The following is a 6,884-nucleotide window of genomic DNA, read 5'->3' as shown; positions in this document are numbered from 1 at the left end:
GTTTTAATCTGTTGCATCTGTCACTTCCAGAGTGGTTCCCCCTTCTTTGCTTATCTTGGCTTCCTCTGTTTGCGAGTCTCTTCAGTGTCTAACCTCTCCCCTGACACAAGGGGGCAGACATAGTCACTCATTCAGGCTCACTTGCTCAGCTGTGCTGTGGGGAGGGAGGGGCACTGCAAACAAATCTGCTGGGACGTGTGGGGGTGCTCACAGTGGATGGTCCACACTGGGTTTGCCACAGCCCAAGGCGGTGTGTACTTCCCGGGTCCACACTGCTCAGGCTCCAGCACGCGCTGCAAGGGCACTGTCCCAAGTGGACCCCGTGTTTCGTGCACTTCCCAGCTCTAAGCTGCTCAGGTTCTCAGATGCTCCACAGGGGCACAGATCCCGATGGGCTGTGCATTTTGTGCTCTTCCCAGGTCCAAGCAGCTCAGGCGACTGGGTGCTTGTTGAGCATCCCATCCCAAGTGTTCGTGTGTCTTCTACACCTCCCCGGCCCGGCTGCTCAGTTTCCCGGGCGCCATGAGAGCACAGTCCCAGGCGTGCCAGGTGTCTCCTCTGGGGAGCTGATCTCTTCCTGCGACACTCCTGGCAGATGTGAACGGACTAGTATCCCAGGGAGATGTGGTTAGCAACTGGCAGCCTGCTCACAGTTTGGTGGGAGATGCAGTCTCTGGGGCCAAGATTGCAGCAGCCTCTTGCTTTCTGGCTCTGGCTGTCACACACCTGCCTTTCTGCCTCTGGGGAGAGAGGACCCTCCCTATATGGCAGCCAGCTTGCTCTCCTTTGCTATTCGCTCACTCCTTTGTTCTGTGAGTGTGCCAGGGGTCACTGTGCAGCATGACAGCCTTTCTCAGAAAGGTGTTCTTTTCTCTCTCTGTGGCGATCCCACAGTTTGGGTTGCTGTCTCACATTAGCGTCCTCAGATAGTCCTCAGGGCATTCGGGCCTGGTCCTTACCCTAAGGACCGATGATGCTGCCCCGGCCTCCCTGCCCAGGCCCCACTTCTCTGGCTTCACTAGTGGTTGTGCTTCGGTGCATATTCTGTGGGTTTTTTTTTTCCCTCCAAGTTATGTTGCCCTCTGAGATTTCAAAACTCCCCACAGACACACCTGTAAGAGGGTTTCCCACTGCGTGGAAACTTTTCTCCTCCTTCACAACTCCCTCTCTAGGATGGGTGTCCATCCTAAATCTTTTGTCTCTGTTTTCATCTTTTATATTTTGTCCTACCTCCTTATGAAGAGATTGGGCTGCCTTTCTGGGTGCCTGGTGTCCTCTGCCAGTGTCCAGAAGTTGTTTCGTGGAAGTTGCTCAACATTCAACTCATCTTTTGATAAATTTGTGGGGTAGAAAGTAGTCTCCCCATCTATTCCTCTGCCATCTTGGGACAACCCCCCTACATTTTTCTTATTAGGTAGGATTTTTTGTCAAGTTAAATACACACATATATGCCCTCTAATCTGTAACTTGTTCCCTAAAAGAGCACATCAAACTGCATATTTCATGAGAATTTGTACCTATGATATCAAACTTTAGGATCCTGAAGAATTAGCACACAGACTTCAACTGGCCCAAGCAGCCCCCCACCTAGCTCTGGTTTTGTCATGCACTTCAAACATCCCTTGCTCCCCTCCTGTACCCCCACTATTGGCTCTTATGACTTAAAACACTCTGAATTGTTTAAATGGCAATATAATTGGAAAATCCTATATTAAGTTGCTATTACAATAGTCTCCCCTTTTTTAAATTAATAAAACATTTCTTGATCTCCTATCATGTGCAAGGCATCATGCCCAGTGTACAGAGGATATGGGAGGAAAGATGGAGAATAGTAAGTTCCCAGCTCTGCGGTCACTCATGACCTGCCTGACTTTGACCTTATTAATAACCCTCACTGAACCTCTTAAAGGCTCAGAAAGAGATTAGCAAGAACAATGTTACAGGAGAATGAAAGTACATAGAAATCTTTGGATTAAAAGAGGTAGCAATCCAAGGCAAAATGTGCTGAGGCATGAGAGACAGAGGTTAGTGATCCAGAATGGGGAGGAGGGAGAAGGGTGGGAGGCTGACGTTCCCTGAAACAGCACAGGACCTCAGTGAGGAAGTCGGGGCTGGTGGTAGGGGGCTGGAACTGGTTCAATTAGAAAACATGGAGGGAATTTTTAATACAGTAGCTAACATTTATTGCACACAGCAACATGTACTTCACATGTAACATTTTAATCAATACTCACCAACTCCCTATGAAATGTTATTATCCTCATTTCAGGATGAAGAAATTGGTGTAGAGTAGAAGGAGAGAGAAAGGTTTTCCAGGAAGTGGACCAGTTACTTGGAGCAAAGGGACAAGGCTCAGTCCTGCCTGGTGCTAGGTTCATGCTACTGTGAGCAAGTCTACTGGGAAGATAGCCTAGGCTCCGAGCCTCCAATTGCACAGAGCTCCACCCTTGCCGAGTTTTACTTTTTCAAAACTTGAAAGTAGCATAGTGGGTTCTGCCGTCTTCCACCCTCATCCTTCCAACACGTGGAGCACACAGAACTCTGCGCGTCCTGAGACGTCTTACCGCAGCCCTCTGCTGACTTCATGGGAGAGCGCCAGCGTTGCACAATCACTTGCCACAGCATCTGCTTGACCAAAGGCATAGCTCACTCCTCTGAACATTAGCTGGAAGATGTTGATCTTTTCAAAGAATAGACTGGGATTAAATCCTCACAGACAAACATACAGCCCTCTGTGCATTCACGCATGAAGACTTTGAACAGTCTTTCTCCAACTTGGGGAATTTATAAACCTAGGCTTTATGTGAGAGTTTAGGAGTTAGAAGTTGAGACAGGAATTTCTTTAAATATTGCAGATCCAAGCTTTTCCAAAGATTGAAATGTCTTTAGCCAGATTATATAGAAAAGAGTAACATACTAATAGCGTGCATGCTCAGTCACTTCAGTGGTGTCTGACTCTTTGCAACCCTATGGACTGTAGCCCACCAGCCTCCTCTGTCCATGGGATTCTCCAGGCAAGAATACCGGAGTGGGTTGCCCTATTCTCTTCCAGGGGATCTTCCCTACCCAGGGATTAAACCTGGGTTTCCTGCGTTGGAGGCAGATTCTTTATCACTGACCTACCAGGGAAGCTCAAAATATTAGTTAATTATAACATTATAGATATTAACTCTAAGCATATTCTACACCTTCATTTTAATTATATTAACTTTAAGCTTTCAAATTACTACTTCAGCAAAATTCAAAATAGATAATCTAAGAAACAAAGAATCCCTTGTTTTCTAGACAGGTCTATGTATAGTTTTTGTACTCTAGTCTTCATATTTATTTGTTTCTATCCCACTGTCAAGTGCTAAAAAAAGATAGCTTGATTCAGGTAATCCTAAAAGAAGTCTGGTCAGTAAATCATATCAAAATTCATTTGTACTGAAGTGCCTATTAATGAGTCTTTCTAGATGGCTACTGGCTTAGAACTTTTTCCTTTTAAAGCATCTGTATTCTCAAAAAATTGTGCATAAGGGTTAAATTCTGGGAAGCATATTCTGAGATTTTCTAGAAGATGCAAGTCTGCAGTGTCTGCATGTAGTGGCCACAATCATGGTTTCTAAAGTCAAAAGTCTGGTCCCATATGTCCGGATTAACTTCACCTCTGAGACAGTTCCTTCACATATAAATAGAAAAAAAAAAAAAGGCAACTACATTCTAGAGCAATAAATGGGATCAAGCACAATTCACAGTAAAAGTTATCTAGTATGAAAAGAAAATTAGAACATAACAAGTTGTTTAAAAATATTTAGCACCATTTTCACCAGTAGGTGTCACTCTACTCTTAGTTCAGACCCCTGTGTTCCAAGAGTATTAGGGAATGTAGATGATAAAAGAATTCCCCTAGATACCTTACAACTAAACAGCATAGTTTTAGTTTAGGTACAGCCTCGAAATTGTTTGAGAGTTAAGAACAGACTTATTAAACACACACACACACACACACACACACACACATTGGGGGAGGGTTGGAAAGTGATCCTCCAGGTCCATAGGTGTTCACTATGCTACTGGGGAGTAGCAGATAAATAGCTCCAGAAAGAATGAAGAGGCTGAGTCAAAGCAGAAAAGATGTCCCGTCTGTCTGATGGTGAAAGTAAAATCTGATGAAAAAGTAAAGTCCAATGCTGTAAAGAAGAATATTGCATAGGAATCTGGAATGTTAGGGCCATGAATCAAGATAAACTCAACGTGGTCAAGCAGATGACAAGAGTGAACATTGACATTTTACGAATCAGTGAACTAAAATGGATGGAGTAGAACAGATGAACATTACATTTACTACTGTTGGCAAGAATCCCTTAAAAGGGATGAAGTAGTTCTCATAGTTAAAAAAAAGAGTCTGAAATGCATTACTTGGGTACAGTCTCAAAAACGACAGCATGATCTTGGTTCATTTCCAAGGCAAACCATTCAAATATCATAGTAATCCAAGTCTATGCCCCAACAACTAATGCTAAAGAAGCTGAAGTCAAACGGTTCTATGAAGACCTACCAGACCTTCTAGAACTAACACCAAAAGTTCTTTTCATCATAGGGGATTGAAATGCAAAAGTAAACAGTCAAGAGACACCTGCAGTAACAGGCAAGTTTGGCCTTGGAGCACAGAATGAAGGAGGGCAAAGGCTAACAGGAGTTTTTCCCAGAGAATTCACAGGTCATAGCAAACACCCTCTTCAAACAACACAAGAGACAACTCTACACATGGACATCACCAGATGGGTCAATATTGAAATCAGATTGATTATATTCTTTGCAGCTGAAGATGGAAATGTTCTATACAGCGGGCAAAAACAAGACTTGGTGCTGACTGTGGCTTAGATCATAAACTCTTTATTGCAAAATTCAGACTTAAAGAACATATGGAAATCCACTAGGCCATTCAGGTATGACCTACATCAAATCCTTTATGATTATACAGTGGAAGTGACCAAAAGATTCAAGGGATTAGATCTGAAAGACTGCCTGAAGAACTATGGATGGAGGTTAGTAATACTGTACAGGAGGTGGTGACCAGAACCATCCCAAGAAAAAGAAATGCAAGAAAAGAAAATGATTGTCTGAGGAAGCATTACAAATAGCTGAGAAAAGATGTCAAAGGCAAAGGAGAAAGGGAAAGATAGATCCAACTGAATGCAGAGTTCCAGAGAATACCAAGAAGAGATAAGAAAGCCTTCTTAAGTGAACAATTCAAAGAAACAAGAAAAAACAGAATGGGAGATGAGAGATCTCTTCAAGAAAATTAGAGATACCAAGGGAACATTTCATGCAAAGATGGGCATGATAAAGGCAGAAATGCTAAGGACCTAACAGAAGCAGAAAAGATTAAAAAGAGGTGGCAAGAATACACAGAAGTGTACAAAAAAGGTCTTAATGATCCAGATAACCACTATGGTGTGGTTACAAATCTAGAGCTGGACATCCTGGAGTGTGAAGTCAAGTGGGCCTTAGGAAGCATTACAACCAACAAAGCTAGTGTGTGGGTGACTGAATTCCAGCTGAGCTATTTCAAATCCTAAAAGATGTTGCTCTTAAAGTGTTGCACTCAATATGTCAGTAAGTCTGGAAAACTCAGCAGTGACCACAGGACTGGAAAAGGTTTTCATTACAATCTCAAAGGAGTGCAATGCCAAAGAATATTCAAACTACCATACAATTGCACTCATTTCACATTCCAGGAAGGTAATGCTCAAAATCCTTCAAGCCTGGCTTCAACAGTACGTGAAATGAAAACTTCCAGATGTACAAATTGGCTTTAGAAAAGGCAGAAGAACCAGAGATCAAAATTGTCAACAACTGTTGGATCATAGAAAAAGCAAGAGAATTCCAGAAAAACATCTACTTCCATTTCATTGACTATGCCAAAGCCTTTGTGTGGATCACAACAAACTGTGGAAAATTCTTCAAGTTATGGAAATACCAGACCACCTTACCTGCCTCCTGAGAAACCTGTACACAGGTCAACAAGCAAGTTAGAACTGGACATGGAACAATGGACTGGTTCAAAATTGGGAAAGGAGTACATTAGGCTGTATATTGCCACTCTACTTATTGTTTAACTTAAACATCATGTGCAATGCCAGGCTGGATGAATCACAAGCTAGCATCAAGATATCTGGGAGAAATATCAACAACCTCAGATATGTCGATAATACCAATTCAATGGCAGAAAGTGGAGAGAAACTAGAGCCTCCTGATGAAAGAGGTGAGTGAAAAGGCTGGCTTAAAACTCAACATTAAAAAAACTAAGATTATGGCATCCAGTCCCACAACTTCATGGCAAATACATGGGGAAACAATGGAAACAGTGACATTTTTATTTTCTTGGGTTTCAAAGTCACTCTGGACAGTGACTGCAGCCATGAAATTAAGACACTTGTACCTTGGAAGAAAAGTTATGACAAACCAAGACAGCATATTACAAAGTGGAGACATTACTTTTTGGACAAAGGTCCATCTAGTTAAGGCTATGGTTTTTCCAGTAGTTATGTATGGATGTGAGAATTGAACCATAAAGAAGGCTGAGTGCTAAAGAAATGATGCTTTTGAACTGTGGTGTTGCAGAAGACTCTTGTGAGTCTGTTGGACAGAAAGGAGGTCAAGCTAGTCAATCCTAAAGGAAACCAACCCTGAATACTAATCAGAAGGACTGAGGCTGAAGCTCCAATACTTTGGCCACCTGATGTGAAGAACCGATTCATTGGAAAAGACCTTGATGCTGGAAAAGACTAAAGGCTGGAGAAGGGAACAACAGAGGATGAGATGGTTGGGTGGCATCATTTACTCAGTGGACATGATTTGAGCAAACTCCATGAGATACTGAAAGGCAAGGAAGCCTG

The sequence above is a fragment of the Odocoileus virginianus genome, chromosome 12 (assembly GCF_023699985.2).
Source record: "Odocoileus virginianus isolate 20LAN1187 ecotype Illinois chromosome 12, Ovbor_1.2, whole genome shotgun sequence".
NCBI classification, from domain to species: Eukaryota; Metazoa; Chordata; class Mammalia; order Artiodactyla; family Cervidae; genus Odocoileus; species Odocoileus virginianus.
The sequence above is the reverse complement of the archived record's forward strand: the minus strand, read 5'-3'. Positions refer to the sequence as shown.